This window comes from Triturus cristatus, chromosome 8 (genome assembly GCF_964204655.1).
Source record: "Triturus cristatus chromosome 8, aTriCri1.1, whole genome shotgun sequence".
NCBI classification, from domain to species: domain Eukaryota; kingdom Metazoa; phylum Chordata; class Amphibia; order Caudata; family Salamandridae; genus Triturus; species Triturus cristatus.
In genome coordinates this window covers 3991850-4014890 of record NC_140591.1, presented here as the reverse complement: position 1 = coordinate 4014890, position 23041 = coordinate 3991850, and the positions used below count along the sequence as shown (strand labels likewise).

Sequence of the window (23041 nt, the reverse complement as noted above, 5' to 3'; positions counted from 1 at the left end):
ACTCCAGGGACACCATGGTGAAAGTGCAGTGAAGGGTCACTCCAGGGGCACTCTGGAGAAGGTGCAGTGAAGGGTCACTCCAGGGGCACTCTGGAGAAGGTGCAGTGAAGGGTCACTCGAGGGGAGCTCTGAAGAAGGTACAGTGAAGGGTCAGTCCAGGGGCACTCTGGAGAAGGTGCAGTGAAGGAACACTGTCAGGGGACTCTAAAGCATGTGGGAAGAATGGTCACTCCAGGGGCACTTTGGAGAAGGTGCAGTGAAGGGTCACTCCAGGGGCACTCTGGAGAAGGTGCAGTGAAGGGTCAGTCCAGGGGCACTCTGGAGAAGATGCAGTGAAGGGTCACTCCAGGGGCACTCTGGAGAAGGTGCAGTGAAGATTCAGTCCAGGGGCACTCTGGAGAAGGTGCAGTGAAGGGTCACTCCAGGGGCACTCTGGAGAAGGTGCAGTGAAGGGTCAGTCCAGGGGCGCTCTGGAGAAGGTGCAGTGAAGTGTCAGTCCAGGGGCACTCTGGAGAAGGTGCAGTGAAGCGTCAGTCCAGGGGTACTCTGGAGAAGGTGCAGTGAAGGGTCAGTCCAGGGGCACTCTGGAGAAGGTGCAGTGAAGGGTCAGTCCAGGGGTACTCTGGAGAAGGTGCAGTGAAGGGTCAGTCCAGGGGCGCTCTGGAGAAGGTGCAGTGAAGGGTCACTTGAGGGGAGCTCTGGAGAAGGTGCAGTGAAGGGTCAGTCCAGGGGCACTCTGGAGAAGGTGTAGTGAAGGGTCACTTGAGGGGAGCTCTGGAGAAGGTACAGTGAAGGGTAACTCCAGGGACACCATGGTGAAAGTGCAGTGAAGGGTCACTCCAGGGGCACTCTGGAGAAGGTGCAGTGAAGGGTCACTCCAGGGGCACTCTGGAGAAGGTGCAGTGAAGGGTCACTCGAGGGGAGCTCTGAAGAAGGTACAGTGAAGGGTCAGTCCAGGGGCACTCTGGAGAAGGTGCAGTGAAGGAACACTGTCAGGGGCACTCTGGAGAAGGTACAGTGGAGGGTCACTCCAGGGGCACTCTGGAGAAAGTGCAGTGAAGGGTCACTCCAGGGGCACTCTGGAGAAGGTGCAGTGAAGGGTCAGACCAGGGGCACTCTGGAGAAGGTGCAGTGAAGGGTTAGACCAGGGGCACTCTGGAGAAGGTGCAGTGAAGGGTCAGTCCAGGGGCACTCTGGAGAAGTTGTTGTGAAGGGTCACTCCAGGGGCACTCTGTATAAGGTGCAGTGAAGGGTCAGTCCAGGGGTACTCTGGAGAAGGTGCAGTGAAGGGTCACTCGAGGGGAGCTCTGGAGAAGGTACAGTGAAGGGTCAGTCCAGGGGCACTCTGGAGAAGGTGCAGTGAAGGGCCACAGCCAGGGGACTCTGGAGAAGGTGCAGTGAAGGGTCACTGCAAGGGCACTCTGGAGAAGGTGCAGTGAAGGGTCACTCCAGGGGCACTCTGGAGAAGGTGCAGTGAAGGGTCACTGCAAGGGCACTCTGGAGAAGGTACAATGAAGGGTCACTCCCAGGGCACTCTGGAGAAGGTGCAGTGAAGGGTCAGTCCAGGGGCACTCTAGAGAAGGTGCAGTGAAGGGTCAGTCCAGGGGCACTCTGGAGAAGGTGCAGTGAAGGGTCACTCCAGGGGCACTCTGGAGAAGGTACAATGAAGGGTCAGTCCAGGGGCACTCTGGAGAAGGTGCAGTGAAGGGTCACTCCAGGGGCACTCTGGAGAAGGTGCAGTGAAGGAACACTGTCAGGGGACTCTAAAGCATGTGGGAAGAATGGTCACTCTAGTGGCACTCTGGAGAAGGTGCAGTGAAGGGTCACTCCAGGGGCACTCTGGAGAAGGTGCATTGAAGGGTCACTCGAGGGGAGCTCTGAAGAAGGTACAGTGAAGGGTCAGTCCAGGGGCACTCTGGAGAAGGTGCAGTGAAGGAACACTGTCAGGGGACTCTAAAGCATGTGGGAAGAATGGTCACTCCAGGGGCACTCTGGAGAAGGTGCAGTGAAGGGTCACTCCAGGGGCACTCTGGAGAAGGTGCAGTGGAGGGTCAGTCCAGGGGCACTCTGGAGAAGGTGCAGTGGAGGGTCACTTGAGGGGAGCTCTGGAGAAGGTACAGTGAAGGGTCACTCCAGGGGCACTCTGGAGAAAGTGCAGTGAAGGGTCACTCCAGGGGCACTCTGGAGAAGGTGCAGTGAAGGGTCAGACCAGGGGCACTCTGGAGAAGGTGCAGTGAAGGGTCAGTCCAGGGGCACTCTGGAGAAGTTGTGGTGAAGGGTCACTCCAGGGGCACTCTGTATAAGGTGCAGTGAAGGGTCAGTCCAGGGGTGCTCTGGAGAAGGTGCAGTGAAGGGTCACTCGAGGGGAGCTCTGGAGAAGGTACAGTGAAGGGTCAGTCCAGGGGCACTCTGGAGAAGGTGCAGTGAAGGGCCACTCCAGGGGCACTCTGGAGAAGGTACAATGAAGGGTCACTCCCAGGGCACTCTGGAGAAGGTGCAGTGAAGGGTCAGTCCAGGGGCGCTCTGGAGAAGGTGCAGTGAAGGGCCACTACAGGGGCACTCTGGAGAAGGTGCAGTGAAGTGTCAGTCCAGGGGCACTCTGGAGAAGGTGCAGTGAAGGGTCAGTCCAGGGGCGCTCTGGAGAAGGTGCAGTGAAGGGTCACTTGAGGGGAGCTCTGGAGAAGGTGCAGTGAAGGGTCAGTCCAGGGGCACTCTGGAGAAGGTGCAGTGAAGGGTCACTCCAGGGGAGCTCTGGAGAAGGTGCAGTGAAGGGTCAGTCCAGGGGCGCTCTGGAGAAGGTACAGTGAAGGGTCAGTCCAGGGGCACTCTGGAGAAGGTGCAGTAAAGAGTCACTCCAGGGGCACTCTGGAGAAGGTGCAGTGAAGGGTCACTCCAGGGGCACTCTGGAGAAGGTACAATGAAGGGTCACTCCCAGGGCACTCTGGAGAAGGTGCAGTGAAGGGTCACTCCAGGGGCACTCTGGAGAAGGTGCAGTGGAGGGTCACTCCAGGGGCACTCTGGAGAAGGTGCAGTGGAGGGTCACTCCAGGGGCACTCTGGAGAAGGTACAATGAAGGGTCACTCCCAGGGCACTCTGGAGAAGGTGCAGTGAAGGGTCACTCCAGGGGCACTCTGGGGAAGATGGGACAAAGGGTCACTATAGGGGCACTCTGGAGTAGGTACGGTGCAGTATTACTCAAAAGGGACTTTGGGAACTCCAGAGAGGGCGGGAAGAAGGGTCACTCTAGAAGCACTCTGGAGAGGGTGGGGCAAAGGGTCATGTCACTGGTACCCATGAGGTGCACACGGATTCATATGGCAGGTGAGGTGCATGATCGGTGTAGAAGTGAGGGTGCACTTCCTCACCCTGTGTGCTGGGAGGGAGTGTAAGATGTTGCAGGAGGGCTCTGAGGACAGAGAGTCTAGACCCTCACACACAGCGTCCATAGCCCCAGCAGGCACACCAGGACTGGAGCAGACAGCAACCCCCACCCTCGGCCCGGTGCCACTGAAGCAGCAGTCGCGGCACACGGTCTGGCGGAAGAGCTTCTCTGCTGATGGTGTTTTTAAATATTAATTAGCCAGTTTCTAATATCCCCATCTGCTCAGCCTCCCGAGCCCTTTAGCAGTTGGCAGGAGTGATGCTTTGCAATGTCATACAACAGTTCTGTGTTTTTAAGTGTGCTTTTCCTTTAAAGTCGGAGGACTGCTATCTCCCAAAGAAAGGACTTCCAGTACTTTGGGTCCATGCGTCCCTGTTCTGATCATTAAATAGGACGCGCTGCCTCCTCCCAGACAGGCTTTAACCCCAGCACTCAACGGGTAACTTAAACCCAAACTTCTCCTTCTGCCCGGTGGATATAACACCCCAATTACTTGCCTTCTCCTGGATGATTTAGCAACAAAAGGGGCAGCCCTACTGACCTAGAACCAGGGGTAGCTCTACTGACCTATAACCAGGGGCAGTCAAACCATATAGAAGCCACAGACGGTCCTGGAGACAAAGGTTATCTGTACTAAAATCATACACTAGATTAACATCGCCCACATGAAGAATTCAAAGAAATTGATGTTAAAAGAAATTCCACAAAATTATATCACAATACAATATACAAACAATTTGTGCTCAACATATTACACAAAACAATAACATACAAACAATATGCAGTGTAAACATAAACAAAAACAATGGATGGGGGATTTATAAATTGATTAAATGGTCCAAACAAGATGGAACCTATTGCAGCCAATGCTTCTTCCCCAATTAGCCAATGATGTGTCTACGACGTTTCGATCCTTACAATTTACTGGGTCATCATCAGGACAGGAAATGTTTTCAGCAGAAAGAACTTGCATGTTGACGACCACTGAACAAAACAACTAAGCATCAGATTAAGCGTCACAAGAGATTCCTCCATGCAAATTACGATTGAATCACTTGTAGCGCATGCATCCCCTAAGAGTGGAAGACCAATAGGTTCAAGGGACCAGTGTCACTTTTATTCCTCTCTAGGCAAGTTCAGTAACCAAGATTTTGAATCAAGTCCAATCAGACAAAAATGAAAGTTCTGGGCAATAATGGTTACCAAACTACATAATTCAATTCTCCTCGGGAAGACCGCTGTCGGAATCACTATCGGCATGCAGGGAGCAAGAATCATAAAAAAAAATCCAAAAGAGATGAAGGGGAGATGAATGATCAGAACAAGGAAGCATGTACTCAGAGTAATGGAAATACTGGTAAGTAATTTAAGCATTACGTCTTCACCCCCTTTCTCTTATTACATACAAGGCATGCCAAAACGATCATTCACACACTTCTATTGGAACAAATATGAAACTTTGACCCCAATTTATTCGGTCCTCCCAAAATATAGAAATGCATTAATCTAGCATTTACTTCATAGCAGAAAAACATTTATGCCAAACATATTTTCTTGTTGGCTGACATCAAATCTGCAATGATGAACAAAGTAGAGGGGCTCGTACATGTGGCCGCTCTGCAAAGCTCACGCCAAGAAGCCCCTTGGTATTCAGGTCATGAAGACGAAGTTCTGGTTGTGGATCTCCCAGAGGAGAGGGACCTGCCTGTACCTGGAAGGCAGCTCACCGAATGACTGCAGCCACCAGCTTAAGGCCTGCAGTGATGCTGCTATTAGATTCCAGACTGCAACCCCATGAAGGGGCGCCGCTGCCAGGCTCTTGACGGGACGCTCTGCTCATGGGAAGATCTGGGCAGCGCAATGTAGAAGAGAAGCAGAGCCTGGGCCTCCCTACCTCACCGCAGATGCATCTGCAGAGACACTGTCCGTTTCTATGAGAAGTGGCTTGTTTTCTAGGCAGGGAGCAGAATGAAGGACCAGAGAGACTGCTTCCAGCTCAGTCCTTCTGGATGATTCCTTCTTCTACTGGAAAGACCCCTCCACCTGCACCGTCTCTTCTCCACCCAGGGTCCCATCCTGTATTGCCGGCAGCCGCTGTGATATATCCTAAATATCACCTAGGAGAGACTTGAGAAGTTCGTCTTTGATTCAAAGCGTGCTCATAGTCAAAGTTAATTCATAATGAAATAAATGGAAACCAAGCAAAGGCTTTTGTGAATCTTTCAACTAGACACGTTTCGGGACCAGGAACGTTCCTTGATTAGAAGAATAATGATTTGTAAACCACAAAACACAACCGGTTTCCAATGCTCTGTTGCTTACCATGATACTTCCATGGGTCACATCAAACAGTTCTCTGCTAAACCTTAAAAGACGGCAAAAGTTTATTTTCTGCTTGTAAGGGGATGAGGTCTCTAAACATAGTCATGAAACTCTTTCTACTATTTCCACAATCACATTCATCCTGCTTCAAAACTCTGAAACAACCACTGGATAGAATAATATTGTATCAAAAGAAAGGCCTAAAGATGTCATTTAAACCCGGTGAAGATGATGACCAACACAAATCACATCAGTGAGATGCCAGTCTTTCTACCGTTTTCATGATCAGGTTCGCAACAGTGAGATGCCAGTCTTTCTACCGTTTTCATGATCAGGTTCTCATCAGTGAGATGCCAGTCTTTCTACCATTTTCATGGTCGGGTTCGCATCAGTGAGATGCCAGTCTTTCTACTGTTTTCATGATCAGGTTCACATCAGTGAGATGCCAGTTTTTCTAGCGTTTTCATCATCAGGTTCACATCAGTGAGATGCTAGTTTAAATAGATATTACCAAACACCAAGGTTACAGAACACAAGCATACTGGAATCAAGCTATCCTGGCTGAAGAGGGGTGAAACCCCGAAACCGGTCTTAGGATTCTTGTTTCCAGTCCAGGGAGGACCTGGCTTGGCAGTTCGGGCTGGACTGTACCCATGAGGCACAGGGTCGAGACTGATTTGCATATGGCTGGGTTCAAACTGGAACGGCATGGTGAGCAAAAAAACGATGAATTTAGGCCCAGATCTCTGTACTGGGGTGAATGTATGACATTGTTCTGCATTCTGTCCATCAACTGTTGTTTTTGCATTTGTCACCCCGAATGGGAAGGGTATGCCCAGACGTGGGTCCCGTGCTCTCCATGCCACTGGAATCAAGTTATCCTGGCTGAAAAGGGGTGAAACCCCGAAACCGGTCCTAGGATGCTTGTTTCCAATACAGGGAGGACCTGGCTTGGCAGTTCAGGCTGGACTGTACCCATGAGGCACAGGGTCAAGACTGACTTGCATATGGCTGGGTTCAAACTGGAACGGCATGGTGAGCAAAAAAAACGACGGATTTAGGCCCAGATCTCTGTACTGGGGTGAATGTATGACATTGTTGTGCATTCTGTCCATCAACTGTTGTTTTTTTGTTGTTTTTGCAGTTTTCATGATCAGGTTCACATCAGTGAGATGCCAGTCTTTCAACTGTTTTCAATATCAGTTTCGCATCAGTGAGATGCCAGTCTTTCTACTGTTTTCATGATCAGGTTCACATCAGTGAGATGCCAGTCTTTCTACTGTTTACATGATCAGGTTTGCATCAGTGAGATGCCAGTCTTTCAACTGTTTTCAATATCAGGTTTGCATCAGTGAGATGCCAGTCTTTCAACTGTTTTCAATATCAGGTTTGCATCAGTGAGACGTCCGTCTTTCTACTGTTTTCATGATCAGGTGCGCATCAGTGAGATGCCAGTCTTTCTACTGTTTACATGATCAGGTTCGCATCAGTGAGATGCCAGTCTTTTTACTGTTTTCATGATCAGGTTCGCATCAGTGAGATGCCAGTCTTTCTACTGTTTTCATGATCAGGTTCGCATCAGTGAGATGACAGTCTTTCTACTGTTTTCATGATCAGGTTCGCATCAGTGAGATGCTAGTCTTTCTACTGTTTTCATGATCAGGTTCGCATCAGTGAGATGCCAGTCTTTCTACTGTTTTCATGATCAGGTTCACATCAGTGAGATGCCAGTCTTTCTACTGTTTTCATGATCAGGTTCACATCAGTGAGATGCCAGTCTTCCTACTGTTTTCATGATCAGGATCACATCAGTGAGATGCCAGTCTTTCTACTGTTTTCATTATCAGGGTCATGTAACATCTAGTGCCTTCAAATAGATATTACCAAACACCATAAGGTTACAGAACACAAGCATAATGCTGTGATTCGCTGACAACATGGAGTTGTAACATATGGCAGAAACCAATCCCCCAACATCCTGTGGTAGTATGAATGCTCTGCTGTCGCCTCCTCTGCCGGGTGACCGGGCACATTCACAGTCCTGGCACCGCGGTTGCACATAGAACTGACAAGCAGCCAATGGAGGCAAAAACTCAAAAATCTAGCGACAATGGCTCAAACATTCACAACACAGCGCCTAGAGGATAGAGAACAGTGAATATAAAACAACAGCGCGCTGAACATCGCAGAGGAGAGAGAGGAGAAAAGGAACTGAAGAGAGAAGGTTTAGGAGATTCGGCATACGGGAGAACTATAAAGGAGACAGAGAAAACCTACGGTGGCGAAACGTCGGTGAAAGTGATCCACTGCAGGAGATCCTCTCATGATACACTGCTGGAGATTCTCAGTGAAAGTGATCCACTGTTGAAAGACAGCATCATCAAACCTGATCTTTTAAAGGGAGATCCTCCCTGAAAGTGATCTACTATTGAAGGAGATTTTCATAAAAAAGAATCCATTTTAAAAAGGAGATTCCCATTAAACATGATCTATTATTAAAGGGGATCCTCACTGAAAGGGATCCACTGTTGGACATTGTTATCAAATGTGATCCATTATTAAAGAAGATCTTCACTGAAAGTGATCCACTGGTGAAAGAGATTCTCATCACACAAGACCTTAACAGTCGTGAGTGGGGTCTCAACTAAGGTGTAGCGAGCTTACAATCCCTCTTCCCGCTCTCCATGGCATAGAAATGTTGGTGAGGGAGTCGCGCACGGGGGGGGGGGTTACTTTTAAATACATTTTTTTAAATGTAACTTACCATCGTGGCCCGCTCTGGTCTGGTCCTGTGTCCTTTCCACACAGGAAGCAGCCAAGCAGGCAGCATCCCTCCCCTCCTCTAAGCCAATCACAACGCTGCAATGGCAGTGTTGTGATTGGCTGGGACGCCGACCGCACAGGCGTCTAAGGGGAGGCAGTTTTCTCCATGCAGGCTGCATGCAGCCTACATGGCGAAAACGGGAGAGAGTGCATGACTGTTTTGGTCGGACCCAGAGGGCTGACCAAACAGTCAGCGTCCACAACAATGGGCAAGCCACTCTTCCCTTGCCTGGAGCAGGACCGTCCACCCGCCTGCCCCCAACATAACCTTTCTGCTTTCTCGCAGTGTAAGAAGCAGAAACATAAAATGGTCTTCATAATACCATTGTATGTTTCTGCTTCTCGTACTGCAAGAATGCAGTGGGGCGACGCTCCTCCGCCCCTGTGGAGGAGCCACTCCTGTCTGAGGGAAGGTATTATCCCACTGCTCTACCAGCACATTGTTCATTCACCATGCTCTGTATAGGACTGCTTCTAGGCACGTGATATTCAAGGGGTGCACTATGTCTTTGTTCAATAGCAAAGTGATGCCCTTGGGCACAAGGACATCTCCCTAGCAGAATCCATCCAGTCTTTCTTAGGGAGAAAGTAACAGAACACATTTAACTATGTTTCTTAAACATTTTAAAACCGATGGCAAGGATTAAGGGAAGTGACTTGTTCACTTTCTGCTGGTTAAGAAAAGTTGAACAAGACCTCTGGCTCACCTCGCCCTCCACTGGACATCAAACCTAAAAAACATAATGAGAGATAGAAGAGGAGCACAAGCAACCATTTGAAAAATCCTAAGAGTACTCATTGAGCAGCACCCCAGGGATGTGCTGCACAGTGCACCGCCACCATTACCCAGCATGCCCCACCAACGGCATAGAGCATCACCATATACAGCGCGGTGCACCACCACCATTACCCAGCATGCCCCACCAATGGCATAGAGCATCACCACACACAGCACGGTGCACCACCACCATTACCCAGCATGCCCCACCAACGGCATAGAGCATTACCACACACAGCAAGTGCACTGCCATCATTACCCAGCGTGCCCCACCAATGGCATAGAGCATCACCACACACAGCACGGTGCACCACCACCATTACCCAGCATGCCCCACCAACGGCATAGAGCATCACCATATACAGCGCGGTGCACCACCACCATTACCCAGCATGCCCCACCAATGGCATAGAGCATCACCACACACAGCACGGTGCACCACCACCATTACCCAGCATGCCCCACCAACGGCATAGAGCATTACCACACACAGCAAGTGCACCGCCATCATTACCCAGCGTGCCCCACCAATGGCATAGAGCATCACCACACACAGCACGGTGCACCGCCACCATTACCCAGCATGCCCCACCAACGGCATAGAGCATCACCATATACAGCGCGGTGCACCACCACCATTACCCAGCATGCCCCACCAACGGCATAGAGCATCACCATACACACAGCACGGTACACTGCCACCATTACCCAGCATGGTCCACCAACGGCATGGTGCTTCACCATAAACAGCGCGGTGCACCGCCACCATTACCCAGCATGCCCCACCAACGGCATAGAGCATCACCATACACGGCGCGGTGCACCGCCACCATTACCCAGCATGCCCCACCAACGGCATAGAGCATCACCATACACACAGCACGGTACACTGCCACCATTACCCAGCATGGTCCACCAACGGCATGGTGCTTCACCATAAACAGCGCGGTGCACCGCCACCATTACCCAGCATGCCCCACCAACGGCATAGAGCATCACCATACACGGCGCGGTGCACCGCCACCATTACCCAGCATGCCCCACCAACGGCATAGAGCATCACCATATACAGCGCGGTGCACCGCCACCATTGCCTAGCGTGCCCCACCAATGGCATAGTGCATCACCACACACAGCACGGTGCACTGCCACCATTACCCAGCATGACCCACCAATGGCATAGAGCATCACCATACACACATCACGGTACACCGCCACCATTACCCAGCATGGCCCACCAACGGCATGGTGCATCACCATAAACAGCGTGGTGCACCGCCACCATTACCCAGCATGCCCCACCAACGGCATAGAGCATCACCATACAGAGCGCGGTGCACCGCCACCATTACCCAGTGTGCCCCACCAACTGCATGGCGCACCACCACATACAGCAAGTGCACCGCTACCATTACCCAACATGTCCCACCAACAGCATAGAGCATCACCACACAGCACGGTGCACCACCACCATTACCTAGCATGCCCCACCAACGGCATAGAGCATTACCACACACAGCAAGTGCACCGCCACCATTACCCAGCGTGCCCCACCAATGGCATAGTGCATCACCACACACAGCACGGTGCAACGCCATCATTACCCAGCATGCCCCACCAACAGCATGGAGCATTAACACACACAGCAAGTGCACCGCCACCATTACCCAGCGTGCCCAACCAACGGCATAGAGCATCACCATACACAGCGTGGTGCACCGCCACCATTACCCAGAGTGCCCCACCAATGGCATAGTGCATCACCACACACTGTACGGTACACTGCCACCATTACCCAGCATGCCCCACCAACAGCATAGAGCATCACCATACACAGAACAGTGCACCACCACCATTACCCAGCATGCCTCACCAATGGCATAGTGCATCACCACACACTGTACGGTACACTGCCACCATTACCCAGCATGCCCCACCAACAGCATAGAGCATCACCACACACAGCACGGTGCACCGTCACCATTACCCAGCATGCCCCACCAATGGCATAGAGCATGACCATACACAGCATGGTGCACCGCCACCATTACCCAGCATGCCCCACCAACAGCATAGTGCATCACCACACACAGCACGGTACACCGCCACCATTACACAGCATGCCCCACCAATGGCATAGAGCATCACCACACACAGCACGGTGCACCACCACCATTACCCAGCGTGCGCCACCAACGGCATAGAGCATCACCACACACAGCACGGTGCACCACCACCATTACCCAGCATGCCCCACCAAATGCATAGAGCATCACCATACACAGCGTGGTGCACCGCCACCATTACCCAGTGTGCCCCACCAATGGCATAGTGCACCACCACTCACAGCACAGTACACCACCACCATTACCCAGCGTGCCTCACCAACGGCATAGAGCATCACCACACACAGCATGGTGCACCAGCACCATTACCCAGCGTGCACCACCAACGGCATAGAGCATCACCACACACAGCACAGTGCACCACCACCATTACCTAGCATGCCTCACCAATGGCATAGTACATCACCACACACAGTACGGTACACCGCCACCATTACCCAGCATGCCCCACCAACAGCATAGAGCATCACCACACACAGCACGGTGCACCGTCACCATTACCCAGCATGCCCCACCAATGACATAGAGCATCACCATACATGGGGTGGTGAACCGCCACCATTACCCAGCGTGCCCCACCAACAGCATAGTGCATCACCACACAGCATGGTACACCGTCACCATTACCCAGCATGCCCCACCAATGACATAGAGCATCACCATACACGGGGTGGTGAACCGCCACCATTACCCAGCGTGCCCCACCAACAGCATAGTGCATCACCACACATAGCATGGTACACCGCCACCATTACACAGCATGCCCCACCAATGGCATAGAGCATCACCACACACAGCACGGTGCACCGCCAACATTACCCGCCGTGCCTCCACAATGGCATAGATCATCACCACACACAGCACGGTGCACCACCACCATTACCTAGCGTGCCCCAACAATGGCATAGAGCATCACCACACACAGCAAGTGCACCACCACCATTACCCAGCGTGCCCCACCAACTGCACAGAGCATCACCACACACAGCAAGTGTACCACCACCATTACCCAACGTGCCCCACCGACGGCATAGAGCATCACCGCACACAGCATGGTGCACCACCACCATTACCTAGCATGCCACACCAACCGTATAGTGCATCACCACACACAGCACGGTGCATCGCCACCATTACCCAGCGTGCCCCACCAACAGAACAGGAAGGGGTATGTTTGTAAATGGTCTGGTCTTAGCAGTTAGTGTACCTCAACGTGAACTCACAAGGAAGGGGTACGTTTGTAAATGGTCCTACCAGTCAATGCCCCCTACGGGAACTCACAAGGAAGGGGTACGTTTGAGAATGGTCTTACCAGTGCCATATGACACTATCTGTGCAAGAATGACTGAAGCAAGAAGGAAGTCGTGCAGACTTGCACCCCTCATTGCACACTGAACTGGTCGCTCATGCCCGTCCTGTCATTACAGGGGCCATCCCTGTCCTAAGAGACATAGGTCTCGAGGCTCCTGGGTGGGTTGTTACCAATGCCTGTTGAGACTCAGAGACACAGAGCAAGCAGAGAATGACAGCCTCACTGTAGTGTGGGCTGCAAACACTTTCACATGTTCATATATGGACAACCTTTGACCTTGGTAACTGACCATCAGACGCTACCCTCCATCTTTGAACATCTTAAAGTGACGACATCATCCTAGATGGAGCGATGGTGGCTTTGTCTGAAGGATTATAAATTCAAACTTGTACACCATCTGGCAAAGACAAAGACCCTTCTGATTTTGTCTCCCACCTCATCACAGGCACCAGCCGCTGAGGGATACCTTTGCTACGTTTTCAGACAGACACAACTATGTGCCGCATTCTGATCCTGAGGTTCTTGACTTTCCGCTTAGGGCCAGGTAGTGGCCCTCGTGAATCTAGCCACCAAGCAGAGGGCCGGAGAGATGGCTGCTTCCCCACGATGAGAACCTGAGTTTTCCCAACATTAAGCTTGAGACAGCTATGGCCCATCCACTCAGCCAGTTCAGATAGACAGGATATTAACAGAGCCGGTGTGTCTCTTTCACCCTGGCACAGGGTGACGATAAGCTGTGTATCATCGGCGTACGACACGACGTTAAAGCCGTAAGGCTCGATGATGCCGGATAGGGCCTGCACGTGAAGGTTGATTAATGTGGGGCTCAATGCTGAGCCCGGGGGCACTCCCTGCTGTAGTGGAAAAACCTCAGACAGAAAAGGCTTTTGAGGCACCTGAAAGGCGCAGCTCTGTAAGAAAGATGCTAACCACCGTTGGTGGCGCACGCTGGGTAATGGTGGCGGTGCACTGTGCTGTGTGTGGTGATGCACTATGCCATTGGTGGGGCACACTGGGTAATGGTGGCGGTGCACCGCGCTCTGTATGGTGATGCTCTATGCCGAGCATCCAGAGCCGTTCGAGCAGAAGGCCAAGGGACACGGTATCAAAGGCTGCACTGAGATCCAGCATTAACAGTGCTGCAGTGTTACCCCTGTCAACAATCTGCCCGAGAGACTCTGAGGCTGGCAGTAACACTGATTCTGTACTAAACTGTGGGTGAAATCCCAACAGAGTCTCATGAAATGTTCCGGCTTCAAGGGGTCCAGTTGAGTTTTTTTAGGAGTGGAACCATGGTTACATGTTTCCAACACCTGGGTACCGCACCTATGAAGTAGGTCACAGAGCACTAGCAATATTGCCTCCATCCCTCCTTCTAAGATTCCAGGTGAGGTAGGATCCCATGGTGACCCTGGTTTAACCTCGGAAAGTAGGGGACAGAGTTCCCCCGAAGTCAGAGACTCCAGTGGCGGAGGAAACGAGCCAGACAGCAAGGCATGGAGCATCTCTGCCTCTGGGAACTCAGCATAGAGGAAACGTTGTCATAAAAAACTGAGCAATCAGATTGCAGCCAAGCGCCTTGAGACCCTCACGGGTGAGTAGCGCGCTTTATAAACCACTGATTGATTGATTGAACCTTCTGCAGAGGGGCTAGCAGACGCGAAACCTGGTCCACCGGGAACAGTAACTTTACAATGGTAAACAATTCCCGGGAGGAATTCTGAACTTGCTCAATTGGCAACGTGTAGCCCTGATCTGTTTATGATACTCCTTCCAGACCCCGCGATGATTATCCTTATCACCAGATGTAAAATGTTTGTGCCACAACCGTTCTAGGCCTTTGCAGGACTTTTTGAACATAAGTAACTCCTTATAGAACCGTTCTCCAAAGATTTCCTGCATCTGACCGTATGGTCTGTCAGAAGCGCCATCGGGCCAAGAGCCCTTTAGTCCATCCCCCCAGGTGCGCACTAGCTGTATCTACAGTTACTCAGGGTGGGGAAGTGTAAAAGACGCAGGGGTGACTTTAGCTCCCGTCTGGATCTTCACCCGCTTGTCCACATTTGATGTTTGCATAGTCATGGTCAGAGTGACCTTCTAAGGTATGGCGTAGTGGTCAGACCATATAAGAAAAATGGGTAGGCTACAGCCAACCTGGTAGAATTACAAACAAGCATTTGCAATGCAATAGGTCTCGCATTTCGAGAATTTGAGCTAATGCCATCGTAAATGACAATGTCTTTTATTTAAGTGTTTTAAAAACCTGCAAGCGGCGCCGAAACACGCACTTTGTGCTTATTGTAGTTGCTTATGAACAACAAGGCTGGCAGTAAAAGAGGCGCAGTTACTGCCAGCCTGGCTTCTCAATAGCAACGACTATAAGTACAAAGTACAAATACAATTAGTCGCTTTGAAATGTGACAAAACAATTATTATAATAATTCCAGATTAGGATGTACTCTATGTGGAGCTGATGAAGGGAAATTTATAGAAAGTCTAATATAAATGAGATTTGGTAGGTGCAGTACCGCAAGCTGCGCCTAGATGTCCCTAGTGAGCAAAGCACCAGCACTGCTTGTCTAGGTGCAGTACCGCAAGCTGCGCCTAGATGTCCCTAGTGAGCAAAGCACCAGCACTGCTTGTCTAGGTGCAGTACCGCAAGCTGCGCCTAGATGTCCCTGGTGAGCATGATAAACTTTGAAGATATGGTAAATCCACCCTACCCATAATGCATTGCATGCAAGACAGTACCACGAGAACATTGAAATAGCTATGTTCATGTATACAATTAGCAGCTTTGAAATGTGACAAAATAATTATTATATTGATTACAGATTAGGCTGTACTCTATGTGGAGCTGATGAAGGGAAATTTATAGACAGTCTACTATAAATGTGAGATGTGCTCGCGAGTAAAGTAATCACTGCTGATCTACTTCAGGACTAAGTGTGTGTTCTGTCTGAAGGCCTTCAAGAAAGTAGTGCCTTGAGGCTGTAATTAAAACCTAGGGCGTAACAACACATGTAGCAGGGGATGTCCTCATGGGAGGTTACAACAAGAGACAAGGCGGTACTAAAGAGGGACTACAAAGCCTAATGGACAATGAAAAGCCACCATTTACAAAGGACAGGAGCCAATTAAAAAGATGAGTGGGAAATGAGTGGGGCTTTATCCACAAATCCTGAATACAGCATGTCTTGAAGAGACAGTGCAAGTGCTGCCTAGGCGAGACCTAAAAATGTGTGCCAGCGGTATGTCCCTGCATATGTGTGGGAGCTGCACCAGCTGGGGATCTGAAGAGCGTCGAGGTGGTCAGAAACAAGCGCTGCAGCCGCCCGGCATGTTCTGTCCTCAAAATGGAAGTTAAGATCGACAACTGCTACAAGGTCCCCATAACGCATGGGGAATGTGTGGTTGTAAAAGAGGCAGCTGCACCCGGAGGGCAATAGATCAGCAGCCCTGCTAGTGTGACATTGTTAGGCAGCGCCAGACTTAACAAGGCTGACTCACTACTTACAAGTGTGAGGGGTAGTCAGTTTAAAGGTAATATCTACCCCTCCTCTTTGTGTCAGTCTAGCTCGGCTAAGCAGCACATACCCATGGTGGATCGCAGTGAGTACATCCAGTGCCGCCTCCGTGAGCCATGTCCCTATCACAAAAACGTAATCAGGCTGATAGTCGATCATAAAGTCCACCAACTCCAATATGTGTTTGACTAGTGAGCGGCAGGTAAGTGAGAAGCACCATGCCACCCCGGGGATGGCACAGTCCCCCTCCCACTGCTCACATCTGGTCCATAAACAAGATCCCACACTCACCACAACCCGCTGTCTCTTGAGATTGGCCGAGTGAACGAGTGCAGTGTTTCGGCGAGGCAGAATCCACCTGCACCAGCTTCAGGGAGGTACAGCGCCTGACGGATACCCCAAACAGGTAGGGGTTCTGACCCCTGGCATCATCCAGGCGAGGATGGGTGCAGACGGGCGCAGACAGGCACAGACAGGCTTGCCTTAGGCGTGCCTTCACCGAGTCCGCATCGGTAATCTGAATGGGCTGTTTGGGTAGTGACTAAATGGTTAACTCAACAAAGGTGACAATCAATCAGGAAGTATGTCAGTAAACAAGGCTTTCTCTGCACAAACAGGCCCGCGGCACTGCAGCGGACCAGAAAGCATGCGGCGCAGTACTGGGTAATGAGCCTTTTAGATTAAAACAAACAGAAAGGAATATGCTACTTACCAGTATCATATGAGCTGCAGATCACACACTTAGGATAGACTATATAGCAGTATCTCCCCTAGCGGTGGTCACCTGTATCGGTTGCAGAATTTGAAATAGAATTTTAAGGACAGCCTGACCCACAGAAGCTTGTTGCTTTGCTTGCACGTCAACACAATAGTGTTTAGTGAAGGTGTGTGTTGTAGACCATGTGGCTGCCTTACAAATATCTTCTAGGGGAATGTTTCCTAAGAATGCCATGGAAGCCCCTATTTTGCGTGTGGAATGCGCTCTAGGGGGAACTGTTAGTGTGCGTTTAGCCTTGTGGTAGCATATTTGGATACATTTAACTATCCACCTGGCTATCCCAGATTTGGAAATGGGGTTGCCTTTATGTGGTGGAGAGAAAGCAACAAACAATTGTTTTGTTTTGCAGAATGATTTGGTTCTGTCACTGTAGTAAAGCAGGGCTCTTTTGACGTCTAAGGTATGAAGAGCTCTTTCAGCTACCGAGTCGGGATTTGGGAAGAACACTGGTAACTCTACTGATTGGTTAAGATGGAACGGAGATATGACTTTTGGAAGGAATTTCGGATTTGTCCTAAGAACCACTTTGTTACGGTGTAATTGTAAGAATGGTTCTTGTATGGTTAAAGCCTGGATCTCACTTACCCTTCTGAGGGATGTGATAGCGATAAGGAAAGCCACTTTCCATGTGAGGAACTGTAGTTCGCATTTATGCAGAGGTTCAAATGGGGGTGCCATGAGCCTTGTAAGAACAATGTTTAGATTCCACACTGGAGAGGGTGGTAATCTGGGAGGAATAATTCTTTTTAGTCCTTCCATGAAGGCTTTGATCGCAGGTACTCTAAAGAGTGACAAGTGTTGTCGATTTTGTAAGTAGGCTGCTAGTGCTGCTAGGTGGAGACGTATGGATGAGTATGCCAGATTAAATCTTTGCCAGTGCAGTAAGTAGCAAATGATGTCCGGGGTGGATGCATCCAGTGGGTTTATATGATTGTTAGTGCAGTAAATGGCAAATCCTTTCCATTTTGCAGCGTAGCAGGCTCTAGTGGTAGGTCGTCTGGCCTCCCTTATAATATTCATGCAGTCTGGAGGTAGGTTGGGATAACCAAACTCTAGGACTTCAGGAGCCAGATTGCCAGGTTCAGTTGACCTGGATCTGGGTGTCTGCTTTCTCCATGGTTCTGGGTTAATAAGGACGGGGAGAGATGCAGTTTTTGGTGGGGCACTAGCGAGAGTTCCAGTAGTGTTGTGAACCAAGGTTGGCGTGCCCATGTGGGAGCTACTAAGATCAGTTTGAGAGACTGTTGCCTGAGCTTGCGTACCACTAATGGAATGAGTGGAAGAGGCGGAAAAGCGTACGCAAATCTGCCTGACCAGTTCATCCATATCGCATTGCCCTTTGACTCCGGGTGGGGGAACCTGGAGGCGAAGGTTGGGTTTGGCGTTTTCGTGTGTGGCGAACAGATCTATGCCTGGTTGGCCCCATTGTTGGAAAAAGGGTATTAGGACTTGGGGATGTAGTTCCCATTCGTGGATTTGTTGAGTCTGTCGACTTAACAGATCGTCAATCTGATTGTGAACTCCTGGAAGGTGTTCTGCTAGCAGGTATATGTTCTGGGGAATGGCCCATCTCCAAATGTTCTGTGCGAGCTGGGACAGCTGGAGAGAATGTGTGCCTCCTTGTTTTTGTATGTAATACATGGCTGTCATGTTGTCTGTCCGAATGAGGACAGTTTTGTTCTGGAGATGTATTTGGAATGATTTTAGTGCTAGGAACACTGCTAGCAGTTCCAGGTAATTGATATGGAGCATTTTTTGTTGAGTGGTCCATGTGCCCTGAGTGGTGTGGCCGAGGAGGTGGGCTCCCCATCCTGTGAGCGATGCGTCTGTTGTCAGCACTATCTGTGGAAGAGGCTCTAGGAACGGCCGCCCTCTAGACAGGTCCGTTATGTTCCACCATTTGAGAGAGCGATGTGTGCGGCTGTCCACCAACACCAGATCCGTTAGTTCTCCGTGAGCCTGGTTCCACTGACGTGCTAGACATTCTTGCAAGGGGCGCATTTGAAGTCTGGCATAAGGCACAATTAAGATGCATGACGCCATCATGCCTATGAGTTGCATGAACACTCTCGCTGGAAGAGTGTGTTGGATTTGCAATTTTGCGATAAGAGCTTGTATATTGGCTATCCTGGCTGGATTGGGATATGCTCGGGCTGTGGAGGTGTTTATGGTGGTTCCCAGATACTGATGTATGTGAGCAGGTTGGAGGTGAGATTTGGTAAAGTTTATTGTGAATCCCAAGTTGTGTAAAATTTGGATAGTTTGGTGAGTGTGTAGGACACACTTGTTGAATGACTTGGCTTTTATTAGCCAGTCGTCTAGATACGGGAAGACATGAATTTGTTGCCATCTGAGATGTGCTGCTACTACTGCTAGACATTTTGTGAATACTCTGGGTGCGGTTGTTACCCCGAATGGGAGGACTGCAAACTGGTAGTGTTGTCCGTCCACCACAAACCTTAAATACTTTCTGTGGGTAGGATGTATGGGAATGTGGAAGTAGGTGTCCTTGAGATCTAGTGTGGTAAGGAAATCGCCTTGTTGCAGCAGTGGGAGCACTTGTTGAAGAGTGATCATATGGAAATGATCTGAGTTGATATACAGATTTAGGGGTCTGAGGTCGAGCATTGGTCCTAGAGTCCCGTCCTTTTTGGGTAATAAGGAAGTAGAGTGAGTATACCCCTGTACCCTGATGTTCTAAGGGAACTGGTTCTATTGCGGGCTTTTGAAGCAATGAGAGAACCTCTTGTTTGAGGAGTGTAAGATGATCTTGCGACATGGAACGCTGTTTGGGTGGTACATGCGGGGGGTAGTTATGAGTTCCAGGCAGTAACCATACTGGATAATTTGTCTTACCCACCTGTCTGTTGTGATGGAGTTCCAGACAGGTAGGAACTGTGTTAGTCTTCCCCCGACCGGAGTGGAATGGTCTGGGGGAGTGGAGGAAAGTCACTGTTTTGTGGCAGGGGAGGTACGAGTGTTATTACCTCGCCCCTTGTTGTTGTTTCCTCTGTATCCGCCTCTAAAATATCCACTACTGGGGGATGTGTGTGTGGCGGTTTTGAATGTAGAGGAGGTGTCCGTTCCAATATTTTTGGAGGCTCCTCTATAGAAGGAGCGCCGAAAGGACCCACGTGGTTGGGGAAATTGTAATGCTCCCATGGACTTAGCCGTTTCTGTGTCTTTTTTCATTTTTTGCAGTGCAGCGTCTACTGCTGGCCCAAAGAGCGGCTCCTGATTGAATGGCTGACTAAGTATGGTAGTTTGTACCTCTGGCTTAAAGCCTGAGATGCATAGCCAGGCATGTCGTCGAAGGAGCACACTTGTGTTAATTGCTCTAGAGGCGGTATCTGCGGTGTCAAGTGCACATTTAATTGCTGCATTTGAAATGAGCTTTCCCTCCTGAATGAGGTCATTTGCCTGGGTTTTGTATTGGTCTGGCAGATGTTGTAAGAGAGTCTCTAATTGATCGTAGTGGGCCCTATTGTAGCTTGCTAGTAGGGCTTGGGTGTTGGCAATTCGCCAGTAATTAGCGGCTTGTGCTGCTACTCTTTTGCCAGAGGCTTCTAAGAGTTTGGATTCTTTGTCTGGGGGTGGTGTATCTCCTGTGGTTTGGGAGTTGGCGTGTTTCCGCGCATTGGAAACGACCAAAGAATCCAAAGGGAGTTGGCCCTTGATGTAGTTAGGGTCTTCAGGAGCAGGCCTATATTTCTTTTCGATTTGTGGGTTGAGAACCCTAGCACGAACGGGGTCTTTAAAGACTTCGGAGGCGTGTTTTATGACTCCCTTAATCATGGGCAGGATTTGTACAGACTTTTGAGACTGTTCGAAAGTGTCTAATAAGAAGTCCTTCTCTGGTGCGTCTGAGTGCATTGTGACGCCGTGGTATATTGCTGCTCTATTTAATAATTGTCCAAACCCCAGGTGATCGTCAGGAGGCGATGGTTTTGAGGGATATGGCTGAGGGTCAGGCATGTCTGGTAAGGGGAATGCCCAATCATCAAACGGCGTGGTGTCTGGATCCGTAAACGAATCATTAGGATCACCCCCACCCCCTAGGTCATCATAATCATCCTGTGGTGGTGGTGGTGTATGAGATGGAGAGGGTATAGGTAATGGTGGTGTAGGCAGAGGGGGCGGGATAGGAGGAAGTATAGGAGAGGAAGGAGGGATAGGGGAAGTAGAAGAGTCCTTCCTATTTACAGGAACTGGGGCAGGTGGTGTGTCCTGTTTCCGTTTTTTGCATGGCACCGCGGTGACATGTTCAGTCTTGGGGTTGATATAGATCTTCTTCTGCCTTGGGTCTGGATGAAAAAGTTCTTGTTCTTCAGGAACAGTCTTTGGTACCGATTTTTTTCGGTTCCGATCGAGGTTTTGGTTGATCGGTAGCGTGTTTGGCTTTAGGAGGCGTATGAGAGTCCTTAGCCGGTGGTTTCGGTACCGACGATGGTTTCGGGGCCGATGTGGTTTTCGGAGCCGAAGGTGTATCTGTGGGCTTGGGAACGTTCGGTGCCGGTGTCTCTATTGGCCTTGGTGTTTTCGGTGCCGAGGGCTTCGGAGCCGATTTCGGTGCCGAGTGGTCTTTTGTCTTCGGTGCCGATGGTGCCGGTTGGACAATTACATGCAGTTTGCTCGGTCCCGAGCTACCGGAAGGCTTATGTTTCTTCGGAGCCGAGCCCGGAGGCGGGGCTTCTGAAGGATGTTTTCGGTCTCGACTGGGGCCAGCAGGCGAAGTCTTGACCAATGCCTTTGGTTTTGGTGGGGTTGGGGCAGGGGCAGTGGTACTCACACGTTGCCCAGGAGTGATGGGGTCGTCTGAGTCGTCTGCTTCGGAAATTATTTGCAGATCCTTGGAATCTTCTTCCGGGACATCTGGGCCTTCATCAAAGATGTCCTCTGGTTCCGGTGCTGGTCTCTGTGCCATGATGTGGCGTCGAGCCCTTCGATCCCGAATGGTCTTTTTGGATCGAAAGGATGCGCAGGCTGGACAGCTGGACTCGTCGTGTTCCGGTGATAGGCACAGGTTGCAGACTTTGTGGTGGTCACTGTGCGGAAATTTTGCTCCACACTGGGGGCATTTTTTGAACGGCGTCCTTTCCATGAGCCGTAGGCCTCATGGCGTGGATAGGCCCAGCGGCCCGCGTCGACGTCCGGAATCGAGCCGATGTAATCGATGTCGAGGATGAAGGTGTTTTGATGTTTTGTTGTGAAGTTTTTCGCCTCGAGAAGCTTGGAACTGATATTTCCAACCGGAGTGGAAAAGTTGCATCCGAACCCAATGGCGGAAAAAAAACAATCTGACGATGGAGTTGATGCCCATGCGCACTGTCGTCCAAGGGAGCAGTCACCTACCGCGTGAACAAAGACTTCTTCCGAAGACAACAACCACCTGCAAGCATCCGAGCCCAACACCAGATGACGATCTACTATCCTAAGTGTGTGATCTGCAGTTCATATGCCTCGAACATATAGTTTAAAAAAAATCAACTATAAAAAGTGATGAGCTTACCAGAAATAAACCATGCGTCTTCATGTCTAATACTGGAGGCCCTGTGCTTGTCTGACCTTGAAGAACTCACAAGGGAGACCCCACCCTCCCCCTCCCCCCACATAACTCACAGCCTATATCATCACCGTATCAAAGGGGCAGCCATCTCCGCCTGGAGACACACGCCATTCCTCAAAGCGTTTCTGATCTTAGAGCTCGGCACCGTAACCCCTGTGGTCTGTCATCTGACGACCATACGTCCCTTTTCAGTGACCACTGTGAGGAGGACAATGCCTCTGATTTTAATATAAGGACACAGCAAAACACCAACCACATGCCTGGGAGAGGGGGAAGAAAGGCCACGCGAGACAGCTCCCCTCACACCTCTCCAACACCACCCTCACACCTCTCCAACCCCACCCTCACACCTCTCCAACCCCACTCTCCCCAGAGCAAGAAACACACCACATACAACTGGCCTGACAAGACCGTGCAAGCAGAGCGG

The 23041-nt window shown here is 50.4% G+C and overlaps 1 protein-coding gene across 2 annotated transcripts in view; it reads right to left on the bottom strand.

Annotated features, from left to right (window-relative positions):
- Nucleotides 1-23041, bottom strand: part of MAN1A2 (mannosidase alpha class 1A member 2) — a 541780-nt gene that overhangs the window by 134299 nt on the left and 384440 nt on the right. The window lies entirely within an intron of this gene.